The 17,174-nt window shown below is 36.4% G+C and overlaps 1 protein-coding gene across 10 annotated transcripts in view; it reads left to right on the top strand.

Moving 5' to 3' along the window:
* The window catches only part of tenm3 (teneurin transmembrane protein 3), a 588,369-nt gene that overhangs the window by 95,508 nt on the left and 475,687 nt on the right, over positions 1-17,174 (top strand). For all 10 annotated transcript variants that reach the window (XM_081610716.1, XM_081610715.1, XM_081610730.1 and 7 more), the window contains one exon: positions 11,307-11,341. The gene's annotated coding sequence lies outside the window, so the exon portion shown is untranslated. The remainder of the gene's footprint in view (positions 1-11,306; positions 11,342-17,174) is intronic.

Below are 17,174 nucleotides of genomic sequence, written 5' to 3'. Positions count from 1 at the left end.
CATGCATGCACAATATAGCAATCAAGTCACTTTCCTTTGTGGCCTTTCTTTGAGGAATATTACAGGCTTCTTCTCATCTCGGCTTCAGAGAGATGACTTGAGAAATACCTATCCCACTGCTCAAGAATTCACTTATTTGAAGATGGCTCACGGGACTACTGAAGTTGTTTGTGTGAATGGAAAAAATTAACTTCGGCATGCATCTTTGTTTTTTGCCGAAGAACAGCTTCTCTGTTTTGAAACCATCTAAAGTGTGCTTTGTCTTCCATATTCTGAGCCTCAGTTGACTCACCTCAAATAATAAAAAAGAAATGTAACGGAACATGGTCATTAGACAAAAATGAAAAACAATAAAAAGTATTAATGGAGTACTAGAATGCATATAGCTGTTCTAAAGGGAACAGGAAATAAAATTGAGCATCTTCTAAAACATGGAATTTACATGCATCTTGAATTAAACTAACACCAACATTTGCTAGGTACATTGAAGAATACAAGAAACAAGCAAAATAAATAAGAAAGCTTAAACAGAAACCATGACTAATGTCAATTAGTTTGATTTGCTGTAATAATTTTCCATGTAATTCGAGTCCAACTTCAAATGCATTGTGTGTAGTTTTAACATTTATAAACACAGGTCTCTTTAAATGGGGCATATAAAGTTATTTTTTGCAACCCCATGAGGACCCGCTGTGATTAAAGACCAGCTACCAGAGGATCTATAAATGTACACGTTTGAAATGATTGAGAAACTTTACAGATGCTTCACTTTTAAGACTGGGCCAAAAACGGAGGTAGTCTCAGCAGGGGATCTCATTTCAACGCAACTTACTTCTTAATGAGAACATACAAGTCACTGCAAAAAGTTTGTGAATTGCCATGTATTCATGTCTTTGGGATTTTGGAAATAAATCCATTGCATCCAAAACATAGTTGAAAATGAGTTGGATTTTAAATTAGCGTTCTACCATTCAGAGCACGTTCAATAACTGTTGACAAAAATCATCCAGATGCTTAAATGATTTGCTTGAATGATCTGCCATTTGTGCTTGTAAAAAACATTTATTGGGTGAAATTTTCACTCGTACATATTTGTGTGCGCAACAGAAACAGGTCTCATGTATTAGTTAAACATTAACATCAGACACATCATGCATGTCACATGTAACATCAACAATGGTGATTTACAAGCTCATGCTGCAGCTGCAGCAGAACAGATTCCACTCACTGTTGAACTAGAGAGCTCCTTTAGTGACAAACAGCTCCATCCTAGATGCACAAAGTAATGTTATCATATGCCCCTTCTTCCAGCAGCTGTTAGACTCTGTTGCTCTCCTTTTTATTATCCTGCCCAGGTGCACATTTCTTTGAATTTTTGAATTCTTAGATTTTTTTCAAGAATGACATTTTCTTATGCTGTAAATTTGCCTTTACTGTGTATGTTATTAGTTCTGTTTGTATCTATTTTTTTGTTGGTTAAACTTGCCTGTCGCCTGGATGGTAGAACACCTGAATTTCCCTTCTAATGTTTTTCTTTGATTTTCTATTCTATTCTATTCTATTCTATTCTATTCTATTCTATTCTATTCTATTCTATTCTATTCTAATAGTTGTATTTAAACTAAGAAAACTGTACTGGGTATAATGTATTCCACCAGAAAGTGGAAGTATATTAGTTTTACAGAAAAAGTTATATTTCACTTATAAACTGCATAATTAGCTCAGGTCTATTTTAAAACTATCTTTAATGTACAATCAAACCAAACTTGTTCTTTTTATAATGTGATTTATCTCCAGTTTTAATTAGTAAATTCTTCCAATTTTTATTTCTTGATTTTCAATCTCACTTCATATTATATCCATTCCTGTCTGTAATATTTGGTATTTGGTGCACTTCAATGTTTCCATGGTTTAGTGATAATTAAGAGCTGAAACGTAAATGTCATGAACTTTTGGATAAACTGTTGCTGATTTTAACAAGATCCCACCAACATTAAGATCATGTGAAAAGTGAAGACTTATTGTTGGCTACCATATTATTCTGTGTTTCAGACTAACTACCCTTGACTCCTTCCTTTGTTGTCCTCATTGTCTTTCTCTTCTCCATTCACCAGGGCCGTGAAAATTTTTCTGGCCTTAATCTTACTCTTTTTCTGTACTCAGTTGCCTGATCTTTGTATAATGTGGGTAGCGTCTGACGCCAAGCCAAACAAAAGGTGCTGTCGCACACAAACAATGACAAAAAAGGTAAATGTCTCTGTCTGCTTCACACACGCAGTTTGTGGACACAAGATGGAAAGACACTTTTATCTAAAGAAATAAGAGATTTACACTCACACAACCCCTTTTAAACCTAATATTAGCTCTATAAACATTTCACAGCATACTTAAACAGGGGTATTTATAATTATACAATCTTTGCTAAAGTATTACTACTCAAATCTATTTTTTCACATTTTGTCATCTTGAAATAACAAACCTTTATGCCTTAATTAGGATGTTATCTGGAAGGCCAGATGGTGCTAGATTTTGAAATTGAAGGTAAAGAATCTATCCATCTCAGACACTCCAGTTTGTAGTTATGTCAGAGATTTTAGCAGCACAATTTAGAAAAACAAACTAAATAGGTGTGGCTTGTTTAGAAGAGTTAACAAGAAGACACTTCCTCTAGCTGAAAAGATGTTCACATCACAGGTTAGGTTTTCATAACACTGCATAAATGGAAGGATGCAGAATAATAAAAAAGTGGTTTCAACACAATCATCGTTTTACCAGCAGCCAAGTTTGGTTTTTGCAACTATTAAAGAAACTATTCACTTCTGCCTTTACTTAACTAATCTGAAGAAAAATGTGAGACCATCTGTACAACATCTAAAGTTTTGCTCAATCTGAGTCATACAACAGAAGCTAATCTTCAATGGAAATCCTAAAAAGGAAAATAATCAAAGTTTGCCAATGGCTGACTTTAGACATAAACTTGATCAAGATGGTATTTTGATATATGAATTAGGTTGAATTTTTGCATTTAAAATGTATGCAAATCTTTATTGAACTGTAACAATGTTGCAAAAAGAATGCTTGAAAGAGTTCACACTGCAAAGGTCAAACAGAGGATGATTTCCTGACGTTATTACTCTTAGTAGACATTTTGCACACTGTTCAAACATGAATTGTACTTATTTCTTGTTGTTTATTCATGCTTTAGTTTATATCCAGCTGCTTTGACATTGTGGAAAAATACCTGAATAATGTACATCAGCAAATTATAACTTCCATGAAGATTATATTTTTGTGGAAATTTGATGAAAACCCTCTGGGACAGATGCAGTTGTATAACATAATTTCCAAGCAATTTAACAAGATAAAGAACATGCTTACTCAGAATCCCAGGACATAATCAGAAAGTATATCTGTACTCTTTAAGGAAGCACATGTGCAACACTAGTTTCATATTAAAGAAGATATTTGTTCCACACTGAATCACTTTGGAAGCAGGAGTTCATGAGGAGTTCATAAAAGCAAGAAAGTACGTTGCCTTCTTCATATTCTCTTTTAAACACTGAAAAATAATTGTAAGCCTGTGTGTGCACAACCATTGGGAGAAACTACTTCAAGTGTCTGATTGCCCTGAAGAGAACCATATAAAATTGCCTCGTGTTTTGGCTGTCAGAGAAAGAAATTAGGAAGAAAGATTGTCATGTTTTCACGACTATAAGTTGCTTTAGAGTATGTTGCAGCAGTATGCATCAGAATAAGGAGAAAAACATGTCACACTGGAGTATAAGTTGCATTTAATTAGAAATTGTGAAACGTGAGGGCGACCTTGTCCATGTTAATGATATGATCCCGTAAAATGCGTTCTGTTGCTTTTTATCAAACTCATGGAAACTGTTGATTTTGACTTGGAAGTCTACTTGCAGTTCCAGACACAGCGATGTCTGTTCTCTAAATCAGGTCACCATGGCCAGGCAAAGTGCACAGCATAGCGGATTATTCTGTGTTTATTCTGAAACACAGAATAATATGGTAGCCAACAGTGTAAATTTGGGGTGATGGAGACGTGGCAGTGTAACATGAAGCAGTACCACAAAAACGTTTCTGCCTGCAAAGTCATATCAATCTCCTTGGCAACTACTCAGGCATAGAAACGTAACTTTATCATTCACAAACCTCAGCAGGTGTCCTAACAGTTTCAAGAAGTTGCATCGATAGATAGACATCGTTTACTGGACGCACTATGGTAGGAAAATCTGACGAGGAAGCACAGATTGCCATAACATCGACGGCACATGCACCCAATTGTGGAGGAGTTCCTCCAGGCTGTGATTAGTTTTCCTCGCGGCTATAATCGGCAATGTATAATCCTTGGTGCATGTCCGTCAACTTGGATTAATATTTAACGCATTAGTCATAAACTTCCTCGTGAAGGTGACAAAAAACATGTCTAAACTATAAATCTGGGAACAACAAAACTATGAACAAAAAGTGTGACTTATTGTTCAGAAAATGCGGTACTGTCTTCATGAAATGCCTAATGCTAGGATCCTGGGGTTAATTTATTATTTCCCAAATTTCATGTTTAGTTTTCTGTCAAAGTGATCAATCTCCCTCTACTCTGAATCTCTGCTGAAAGAAGAGTTTACAAATCTTTAACTGTCAATCTCGTTTTCACATCAAATGCAGGAATCTAAGATAACTGATATTCTATAAGTTCAGACTTAGGTACAAAAGCTTATGATATATATATATATATATATATATATATATATATATATATATATATATATATATATATATATGATATGATGTGTGTCTGCATATTGAATGTATGTTCAGTTGAGTGTTGACAGTGACAATAAGAAGCCTAATCCAGGGGTATTTGTGTATTACTCTTATCTCCTCTCACATATTTTATCCTCAGGGTATTTAGATTGCTCTCCTGCTGCTCTTTACACAAACTCACACACACACGCAGGGTATGCACAGGGGAACTGGCACCCATTGACACACAAAACACACACACACACAGACGTTTATACCTTTTCTCCACAGTCAATAGTACATGAAAATCCAAGGGCGGATCGGAGAATTTTGCCACCAGCGTTATGATCAGGGGCAAAGCAGGTTCTGAGGACTGCATTTGTTGGCGTGTGTACATGAAAAGATAGAGTCTCCATAAATGACTGTGTTGCTGGGATGTAGATGCCATCAGGAAATTTAAAGCATTGCTTCTTAGCCCGAGAGAAGATGACTTACCAAGCTGCAGCTAACCTTTCTTAGCTACAGCTAAGAGAGGTTCCTCGACAGCCTTTTTTATTTAATCTATAAATATATTGGCTGCCATTTCAAGTTTTCATGGCTGTCAATCGCACATTGCTTTGTTGTCAACTACAAATTTAAAGCAAACTGATTTATCTTGTAACACCTTCAGTGTTACCAATGAATAAAGGACTGAAGTCATTATCAGTGCTCATGGTGGGTGGTGCAGAATTTCCTCAACTGCCTATTTGAAATGATTACTAAAGATCTTTGATAATGAAACCCAAGTAGAAAATATGAGAAATGAGCATAACGGCCACTCAGACAGGGAGAAGCCACCACTCCCAAAACGACACATAAAGCAAAATTAGTTTGTCAATCGACTCACTGCTGTAATTCTTGAGACAAGTCCTGTGGTCTATTTAAAATTAAAATATTTGTCCATGAAGACTACTGCTGCATTTTGAGTAAAAAGAAAAGGCAAACTCTTACAACTCTGACAACACCATCTCAACTGTGACGTATTAAAGTTAGATGGAGTGGTGGTAGTCATGCTGTGTTGGGGTTTGCTGGATGAGGGCAAGTTGAACTTCACAAAATAGATGGCAGAATGAAGCAAAAATGTTATGTGGAAGCAATAAGGAACGTCTAAAAACATCAGCCAGGAAGCTGAAGCTTTCACATATGGGTCTTCCGAACAGACAATGATTGTAGGCATGCCAGAAATGACTTACAAAGTGACTTTAAGTGAACAGCTGCATCTACATCTGCATAACCGTCACTGATACTAGTAAGCTGTGCCTGCTTGTGTGCAGGCACGTGCAGAGGGGGGGCCTGGGGGTGCTTGAGCACCTGCCCTTTTTGCTCCTTGCTCCAAAGTCCCCTTTTGGTCAATTTTTATTATTATTTTTTATTATTATTTCCTAAGCCCTCTTCTGACACATAAAAACGTGCTAAAATTCTTTGCTTTTTTGTTTCTTTTTTGTACAACATAATAAGCCGGTCACCTTGTTACCTTTGACCTTTTGCCTGTGACGCATGACGCAGTTGCCTCTCGCGAAGTGAGATAAGGCGGCTAACTGGAGCTCAACGTAGCGAACGTTCCAGATCACAGAACAGTTTTTGGTGAATTATAAAAAATAAAAAAAAAACGTTTTTGGTGAATAAAGTGGAGTAGACTTGCTACTTGTAAGATGACGGAAAACGTTGAAGTATCGTTTCTGCTTCAGCTCGGAGTCGCGGTTTAAATGAAATGCAACAGACACTGACAGGCCTCTGCCTTTCTCTGAAGAACTACTGACCCGGAGGAGACAGCCAGGTGAGGAGAAACTGTTCTTATCTATCGATTCAGTATTTTTATCATACAGATATTAGGCTGTTGTTGATGTGCTATTAGCTAGCTGATAGCTAACGACTCTGCTAGCAAAGCAAGATAACTAAAAGCTTCTTCCCTGTACCGTTAATGATATCAGTCATTCTTTAGTATTTATTATGCAATAAGGGCTCATCGCCCGTCCAAAACCAGTGGACGGGTTTTGGACGGGCGGACATAATGGATATATGTCCGACCTTCTAATTTCCTTTGCTGCATAATGTACATTTCATTTATTCCAGCGTTAGGTAAATGTATCTTGAAGGAGAATAACACTTAAATAAAAGTCCAATAAGGATATTCATTTAGAATTAAAAATAACTCGCCCTGAATTACCATGATAGATATAATGAATGTAATAAAAGTGCCATTAATGAAGGGGAAAAAACTCAATCCAGACTTTAAGTTTAGGGTCTGGTTCACAGAGTATGAAGTTAAATTTGTTTCCCAATTATTCAATGGGGGAAAAAAACTAACCTCAGTTAAGTAAAATAAAATTGTAATCAAAACATTTGGAATTGTTTTGATTTCTTTAAAAAAAAGTTTTGTTTAAAAGACTTTTTTTAAATTAACTAATTTTTACCAGACATAAACATTTATTTGCTCACATCAGAAATATTTTGTTGTATTGTGAAAACTCAGCATGCTTTTCTCATGGTGATATGCATTAACAATAAAATTTTTGCTTTTTGTTTTTTTTTCTCGTTTTTTTCTGCCCCTTTAGTGGTCTCTGCACGGCCCTGCTCTGGTCTGTATCTTTACGAGACATTTTGCTTCTAAGGACGTTGGAGTATCGAGTCGAGGACGTTTTGAAAAGACGCGGTTGACAGCAGATGGTTAGAGAGAGAAAATATGAGGAAATGATAGGAACAGTGAATATACTAAACACATCTCAAGATCTCGTTACTGGACCTAAATAATCAAATTTTTTCTCTCTCTTGCTCTGGGCGAAGGCAGACACTTTTTAATTTTAATGTTCTTAGTTATGTAGTTAGTAAAACTTCTGTTGCCTTGTTTTTGCACTGGACCTATGTTTGATGTGTCGTATGCTGTACCCCTTTCTGCTTTGAGATGATCTCTCTCTTAATTTACATTTTATGTAAACAAGGAAAAAGATGACAGTGATACAGCAATAAATATCTCGAAGTAAGCGTTGTGCTGCTGGTCTTTTTTTCTTTTATACTTTGCACCAGAAGCAGAACAAATGTTCTTCTGATACGGTTAGAATCACATCACAATTTCAGCTAAAACTCAAAACAAAACACACCAGAGTTCTCTGGCATCGGTTTCTGCTGTCTGATGGCTGCTCCATCAAATATGGAGCAGCAGCACCATTTCTTTGGGATCATTCTTTATTCTATTTTTATGATAACGTGTAAATTATTAAACCAAAATTAATTCTTGTAGCTCTTCTCCAAGCAAGCAAATTTCTAGTCACATTTTATAACAACAGCAGCAGCAAGTTCATTTCAGTTTACTTTTAAGATATTTTAAGTCAAGTATGATTCAAAATTTTAAACTTGATAAAATGATAAAAAAAATCCTACTTAAATTAATGGTTTTAATATATATTTGTCATTCTAAACTTAATGTTTAACCCTTAAAATCTCATGGCGCCGCAAAGGGTTAATAGTTTGGCTCATGCAGAACTGATCTGACCGTTTCCATAGCAACGATCAGAAGCAAGACATTCCCCCAGAACTACAGAGACTCATTGTAGCTATGACATCATCTATGACATAGATCTATGACATAGATCAAAGAACATGTGAGGTTATAAATGCTTGCATGTCAAAACAGGAGTTTATGTTCAAGCAGCTCTTGAGTGTCGTGTTTGTTGTGTGTTTTTTGAGTATATTTTGAGAATGGCAGAAATCGCTGCCACATTATTTTTTCCCCTGACTTTTGGTGCAGGGTATTTTATAACTACAGGAGTGAGGAAAGTTTTTAATAAACTCCTCCCTTCTGTAGCCTTTGACATCGGCAGTTATAAAGACGAGGTAGAATATGATGAATTTGACTCGTATCTTTTCCGTCCTTCCCCGGCTGGGGAAGTTTGCCGTGTTGACACCAGCGCCGTTAAAAAGGCGTTGGTAGTCTCAAATGACCCCCCCAAAAACGATTCATTTGATGGACTTCATGATACAACGGGCTACTGTGAGAGTCTTCAGACAGATCCGTCTGAAGACTCATTTCTGTCTGAAGACATATTCTGTCTGAAGGCTTTACCTTAGGAGAGTCCTATTTTGAAGACAGCGATTCTTCTGATGCCTCTGGTGTCAGTGATGTAAAGGTGACCAAGACTTCTGCTCCAATTAAAGTGGAGCAACAAAGTTGCTGTCCACTTTGTTGAAATTCCAGAGGGGAGAGGGAATCCAGACTTCCCTCTCCCCAGCCACTTGTACCACGTCCTCTGGGGGAATCCTAAGGTGTTCACAGGCTTGTGAACACCTTGGCCATATGGGTGGGGGGATGTGTCCTGACTGTTTGTGCAACAGTTCAGATTACTATTGAGACGCTTTACCAAGGTCGAGAAAGAGTTACATGTTGTTAGACAAAGGACCCAATGTAAAGAGTTACATTTTTGATTCTGTTAGACTCTAAGGCTCATTCCTCAGAAAAAAAGAGAAACTTATCAGGCCACAGAGACATGGTGTAATTTTAGGGAGTGTCTTCAGTCCATATAATCAGCTAACCTCCTCATTCTCCCCAGATGCTGCACAGACTTTTTTAGAAACTCTTCTCGAATGTAATGGTAAAAGCGTCTCCTTTCAGCTTTTAAGAAAAGTCTGAAAGCTTTTGAGTTTGCATGTTCTCCCTGTGCATGGTGGGTTTTCTCCGGGTACTCCGGTTTCCTCCCACAGTCCAAAAACATAACTGTCAGGTTAATTGGCCTCTCCAAATTGTCCCTAGGTGTGAGTGAATGTGTGTGCATGGTTGTTTGTCCTGTGTGTCTCTGTGTTGCCCTGCGACAGACTGGTCCAGGGTGACCCCGCCTCTCGCCCGGTACGTTAGCTGGAGATGGGCACCAGCAACCCTCCCGACCCCACTGAGGGACAAGGGAGCAAGAAAATGGATGGATGATTGCTTTTGTTGGCTGATTTTAAGGTCCATGTTTCAATACAAATTATGATTCATTGATCAGGATTTCTATTCTCAACAGTTGGTAACAGAGGACAGGTTTGTGTTGACACACAAGCAGAGATTGGACTGGCCGTTCAGGTGCAGACTGTCAGAGTATGAAGTTAAATTTGTTTCCTAATTATTCAATGGAGGGGGGGGGGAAACTAACCTCAGTTAAGTAAAATAAAATTGTAATCAAAACTTTTGGAATTGTTAATGATTTCTTTTAAAAAAAACAAATCGTTTTGTTTAAAAAAACTTAAATAGCAAATTTTTGTCTTGTGAACATAAAAATTATTTGCCAAACAAACTTTTATTTGCACACATCAGAAATCTTTTGTCTTGATTTTAGGCCCTACACACGACTCATGTGAGAATCACAAGCAAAACTTTGAGTCACAAACAAAACCTTAGAATATTAAGAAAAGATTTCTGACAAGCGCAAATAAGTTTGTTTTGCAAAAATAAAAAATTCACTTCATGAGACAAATGTGTGATTTAAATGTTTAAAAAAGTTTTTTAAGCAAAACTTCAGTAAAATAAAATTGTAATCAAAACTTTTGGAATTGTGAAGATTACTTTAAAATAAAGTTTTGTTTAAAAGACTTTTTTTAAATTAACTAACTCATTTTTACCAAACATAAACATTTATTTGCTCACATCAGAAATCTTTTGTTGTATTGTGAAAACTCAGTAGGCTTTTCTCATGGTGACATACATTAACAGTTAAATATTTGCTTTTGTTTTTTTCTTTTTTCTGCAGTTCCAAGTTAAAGTTTGATGCAGCTCTGCTTTCCTGAATGGACCATATTCATCTCCACTGCAAGTGTAGCAAACAGGCAGCTCTGTTATAGATTACAGTCCACTAAAAGGTTGCATTGTGCCCTTGTTTATATTTTTATTAGTGTAATTCAGTAAAGACAAAATATGTCTGGTGGTCCAGTTCTGATTTACATATCTTGCTAAATTGCGGGTTTGAATATTGCAATACTTTCCTATAACAAAATAGACCTGAGGAAAGAAATTACTAATAAAATATCTTACATATAGCTGTATGCTCTATGTAGAGATTCTCCTGAGCCTTGATTGCATATCTCACCATTTTGTAATTTATCGTTGTTTATTAAACTCTGAAAGCTGTGTGGCTTTGTTCATATTCTGTCCTAAAATATGGTTGGATGTGCCCTTTTTTTTTTTTTGAGCACCTGCCCCTTTAGTGGTCTCTGCATGGGCCTGCTTGTGTGTGTGTGTGTGTGTGTGTGTGTGTGTGTGTGTGTGTGTGTGTGTGTGTGTGTGTGTGTGTGTGTGCGCGCGCGTGTTTGTGTGTGTGTGTGTGCGCGCGTGTGTGTGTGCGTGCGTGCGTGCGTGTGTGTGTGTGTGTGTGCGTGCGTGCGTGTGTGTGTGTGTCTTGTCCTCCCTTTCTGTCCTTTACAATACAGAAATCTATAATTCACTGTCACTGCTGGACCCCACAGCAAACCCTGCTACTTGATGTGTGTGTTCATTGTTTTCTAACTTTTTCTTCCACTCTCTTTACCTTTCTCCCTACCAGGTAAATCCCAGCCTGCCTCCTCACCTCCACTAAAAGTAAGAAAATCAATACCTGTGATCTCTCTTTCTTTTTCTCTCCTTTTCTCCTGGTCTTGTTGCTTTGCTTTGCTTTGCTCCGTCGGGTTTTTAGAAAATGTGTACAAACACACATGCACATGTTGGAGAAAAATTCCTGGTCTGGATATTTTAAAAGTGTTCAATTTCTGTATGATTTATATGTTGCTGGATGTAACAAATGAGGCACACTGAACAGGCATACTCATCATTTGGATTAAACCTTTTAAAATCAGCTTTCAGAAAATGTTTTCTTTTGTTTTTTCTAGTATTTGTTTTAATCATTCCACATCTGTGAATTTCTTAATTAAACAAATATGTTGCAAAAAGTCTGAGAACAGTTTATGCAGTAACTTTACTAGAAAACAAAATAATTCTAAAAGTTGTTTAGTTTTTCTGGGATGGTATTATGAATGATGCGGTTTGATCCAGTGTCCAAACTTTTTGCCACAGTTAAGTTGATGGTACTTTGCAGGTGAAAAAATTAAAAAAAATTATCACAACAGTCAAATATTTAGAGAAGGGTTTTTATTTTTTACCCTATCAATAATAAGTACACGATATAGTTTCTGAAACAAACAAACTTATACTTTTTGGGGAAAGGGATCTGCAAATTGTTTTAGATCCAAAGCATTAAAAAGAGTTTTGCAGGTTTGAAGGAAGGTATTCTGATTAAACTTTTTTGGCAGTGTTTTTCTCATCTGTTTTGAGACAATATTAGGATTTGATTAAGTCTTACTTTGAAACTGTTTTCTTTATTTAACCAAGGTAAATATGCCAATTAACTGCAGAAAGTGATGCACTTCTTTCAAGCAATAGTCACTGGATACTTATGCTCATATTTATTATGTAATTAAAAGGAAACAAAAAAGCTCAGTAATTAAAAGCTGGGTGCTTGGTGTTGTGCTCAACATTTTTATCTTATGGTTGCAGTTTCTCTGTAAAAAAGAAAAATGCTCTAGCTAAGAAAACCGTCTCCATCTGTATGAATCGCCTGAGCTTGGGGGCCAAATATACACCATGCTTGAACTGCTTTTGATACTACATAAAATCAGTCGAGGGCCCAGAAATGTCCCCCAGACTGGCCTAAATATGTACTTCACACAGCAGGTCGCTACACTCAATTCCAATTTGTTGCTGAAATCGTAATTTTTTGTGTGTGGGTGATCTTACTACTAATTAAATGCAGCCGCAATCAGACATTTGTGTTAACAGCTTATGACCCCAAAGTGACCTGCAAGCGCAGAAGAAGAGCGCAGACATCGCAAAGCAGCACGCTGTTTACTGAAGTAATAATGGATGCCACTGTCTATGGCTCAATTTTAAAGTTGTTGAGCAGCTGACAGTATTGGCACTAATAAAGTTAAGGGTGTCAGCACTACTTCCTTGAGCCATTGTACACATCCGGCTTTATCACAACTCGCTCCTTCTGGTGCAGAATTATGATACATGTCTACATGTCAATTAGATAAAGCACAACATGACTGTTCTGACTGCAGATGCTTTGAAAACTATTGAATACATACTGAAATTAGTATCACATATGGAAGTGGCACAGATTGGATGCTTTTTGGGGTGAAAAAAATCAGAATTGCGACACATTGGATTTGTTACGAAAGTGTGGAATACTTGGACCTCACTGACAATACATGCTCGTACTCAAACTACTTTTAGTAATGCTTTAAAAGACAGAGTTTTTCCTGCAGCTTTGACAATGTGTTGGTTTTGGCAGGAGAATGAATTCAGTTTTATGTCATTCTTCTCCCTGAGAGCAAAGTTATTCAAATAGATTTTACAGCAGTTCTTCATCTGGTTGTGATGTGACTTGTTGTTTGCTTTATCAGATGTTTTGTGTCATCCTTTCAGAGGGTGTATTATTTCAACTGTCCTTCAGTGAGTACAGATTACAAAATGGATGAAAATAGGCTTGGAGTGAACAGTAGAGTGAACTAGGATGTATAAATTATACTGAATAAATATCTTCATCACTCTCTTTCTCTATTTGTTACTGATGTAAAGTTTTCCAAATTTAAATATTCATTCAAGCACACTGAATGTTTTTGAGACTCTAATTGATCATATGCTATGAACTTAAGTATATAAATGAATAAACAAATATAAATTGATATACATTAAAAAACTAAAAATACTGGACATATTATTGAAATGTTAAGAATTGTACTACTACTCAGTAGTACAAAACTAAAGAATTGTACTACTGAATTGTACTACTTAATCATTGAGCTTCATTAATCATGAAGCTCAGTGATTAATAACATGCTTGTTCAAAAAAGCCCCACATGCACTTCTATTGAGAATCTTTTCTACCTTTAGTCTTATTCATACAAAGGAGTTAAAGCTTAGTTCACTTTTAATCTCCTGACTGAACCTGGTCACCCGCAAAACCCAAAGAAAATGAGGATTAGTTTGACTGAAACAGCTACTTTTTTCTGTATATTTCTGGAATATTTTATATTCTTTTTCCATCTGAAATATATAAAGGCCTTTATGTTAAAATAATTGACCAGTTTAATCCTATGTTGTAGTAATATGACGAATGTGGAGAGTGGAAAATTAGTTATTTTCTTTCCAGGATCCAGAAAGTTTCGGAATGAGTCTGCCTGGATACAGACAAGAGTATAAAGACCGAATAAAGAAATGAACAATGGAGTGGAAAAATTATTTGAATAATCTGTCAGTTGTTAATAATATTTACCTTAACTTGCAAAGAAATGTCTATGGATCAGTTATAGCAACATAAGTTACTGTATTAGTAACTTGTTGTTCTCTATATCCTAAGGTTTGACTTCTCCACTTGTTATTTATTTGAGCTTTTAACAGTTTTATTTTTCTATACATTTCTAAGTTTTGAAATTGCAGTAAAAGTATGTACAGAAGTCCAAGCTTTTGTTGTTACATGGTAAGAAATGATTATGAGCTACTGCTGGTAATCAGGCGCATTGTTGAAATGTCTGTAGAAAATGTAAATAAGAAGAGAAAACATGAACTCAACTTTGTGCAATGGATGAGATACAAACAAAGAACCAGAAATGGGCAAAAGGAGCTGGATCTGGGCTTGGATGAAAGCTAAATTTTCCATTTCTCACTATTGTCCTTCATCAGAAACAAGAACATAAATAAACAAAAATATGGTTTATTTACAGAAGAAGATGCATTACACATTCAGCCGCGGGTGAGAGGTTGCGCTTTTGTTCTAACCTGGCTACATACTTAAAGCTGTGACTAACATGCTGCATGCAAACAGAGAAGCAGAGATCTTTTGTGAAATTCAAAATAGGAATCAATAACGCAAAACTATATTTGCAAGAAGTCACTGTGGAATGCATAATATAATCCTGGTCCTTCTTCAGACTCAACTCTGGGCAGGGGGAGTGAGAGGGCTGGATTCATCTACTGCAGAGCCTAGACCAAGTTAGCCATGTCTGAGCTGTTCAGTGAATTTGCACATGTTCATTCTGGCCATTTTATCACGGCTGGCAAAGATTTCAGTTCTGACAATTGTGTACTGTTTTTGTCCAAATACCAATATGTCCACTTCAGGCATCAAACCAGCTACAGAATTATTAAATTGGCTCAAATATCATCTGCATATCCAGATTTTTTGTGGATTGAGTTTGCAGTCAACACATTAATATGATTTATACTATGCAATCAGTTGGACAGAGAAGTGTAGAGGTGATGTCGCTGTCATCAAAACCGTTTTACCTGAGCGAATCAGAAGGTTAGGGAAGTCCTGGAGTTATGGAGATGTTAGATTGGCAAGAACTTTCCCTTTTCAGCCGTTTTGTTGCAAACACAAAACATCCAGTAGTTATTCTTTGATACCAGGACCACTAGTTATCTTCAGCAGCAGCCGGAGATAACGTGAAATAACATCAGTGTTTATTTTATGAACATTTCTAAAATAAATGTCTATGTTATCATTTGAAACTAGACTTTAATTTGAAACTACATCATGATAATTACTGAAATATGGTATTTTTTGTCCCTATCATCCAGCTGTATCACAGCAGCTTTTTATCAGCAGTTTAAAGCTGCCACTATTGATCCTGTGCCAAACAAACCAGCCAGACCTGTGGCGCACACCTCTGTAATTATTAAGTATTTAAAAGTCAAGTGGAAAAACACACAAAAAAAGATGTCTTCCTCCTTTCTCTGAGCTCACTGCACTCAACCTTTTGACGGATGGAATGAAACGTACCATCATGTTATCCTTCTTGTAAAAATGAGCAGCTATTCCCATCCGCAGTCTCCCAACAGGGGATGGTGGTGCAGCTCAGCGGCAGAGAAGCTGTTTGATCCCTGGACCTACAGCTTGTTGAAGTATGAGTAAGAGTAGGCAAGCACAATGGAAGCTAGAAACATCAACCACAATTAAGCAAACTGCATCAATTGAAAAAGCGGAAACGGATTGGAAAAAGAGTTGTAAAAGAAATAAAAAACAATAACCGTGAACATGTTGAAAGCAACAACAGGATGAGACATTAAGTGAATATTGAACACACGAAGAAAAGCTTGTGGGGAAAAAAAAAATCAAGAAACCAGCTGAAATCTGTCAGTGTTAAGAAAGCATTTCATGCTAATATGTGTGAATCATAGCAACAGGAAATGCAGCAGTTGAACAATATCCACCAGGGAGGAGAAGGCAAAATCAAGGAAGCAGTTGTTAGGCGAGAGGTGATGGACAGTCTGGATACGTCGCCAGTCCGTCACAGACAACACTACACACACCCTCATACCTGAGAACAATTAGCCTAGAAGTCATGTTTTTGTACAGTGGGAGGAACCTAGACAATGCATGCATGCACAGAGAGAACATTCAGACTTCATGCAGAAAGACCCAGGCCAGACAATGCATGCATGCACAGAGAGAACATTCAGACTGCATGCAGAAAGACCCAGGCCAGATTTCTGACTTATTATTTCTGTCTTTATTTGGCATTTAGCAAATAAAAATAATTATTCTAACTGACCTAAAACAAGATACGTTTGGCTTGATTTAGCTTTAAACAGTGGGAAAAAAAAGGTGTGTTGTATTTTTATTTGGCATATTATAAACTTTAGGTTTATAGAAGATTAGAATAAGATTTATATAAAAATATAGGTTTTTATCTACTTGAGATCATTTTACCTACTTGACATGTGTCTCCAGTTTATTAAAAGTTTCACATGTTACATCCGTAGGAAGGACAGATAGGGAAAAGCTCTTTGGTTTATGTTTTTGTTGTCACAAACAGGCCTATTTCTAAAATATCCTTCACTTCAATTGCAGTCGGTATGAAACTGAGTTAGTTATATTTTGTAGTACACTGAAAATACCTTTAATTTTGAAATGACCTCACTTAGAGTTAAAAATTCAAACCCCCAAAATCCCAAATAAAATTTAAATAAAAGAATAAATATATTTCTTATAAATATATTCTTGAAAAATATATTTATATATGACATTTTACCATATTTTTCAGCATGTGCAAATTTGCTGCTGAACATCTGAGATTTCACTTTTCAAAATGTTTAACAAGAATGCCTCTAAATATTATCAAAATTAACATTCGTCAAAACCTGTTGGACAAAAGGAGTTTAAACACTCCAGTAGGAAACTGAAAAAAAATACAAACAACTGGTAAGAATGAAGCATCAGCTCTTTGCACTATTTGGACTTCAGGTCATCATGTTTTTCAGTCAGACTTCTTATTTTAGTTTTTTTTTTTTTGTGACACTCAGCTTCTTAGCTATTCTTATCTCCACCATAAAAACTAAATCCTTATCTTCACTACAGTGCGAGGTCATCCTT

Source organism: Poecilia reticulata, chromosome 1, assembly GCF_904066995.2.
Source record: "Poecilia reticulata chromosome 1, P_reticulata-male-v2, whole genome shotgun sequence".
Classification (NCBI taxonomy): Eukaryota; Metazoa; Chordata; class Actinopteri; order Cyprinodontiformes; family Poeciliidae; genus Poecilia; species Poecilia reticulata.
This window is presented reverse-complemented; position numbering and strand designations above follow the sequence as displayed.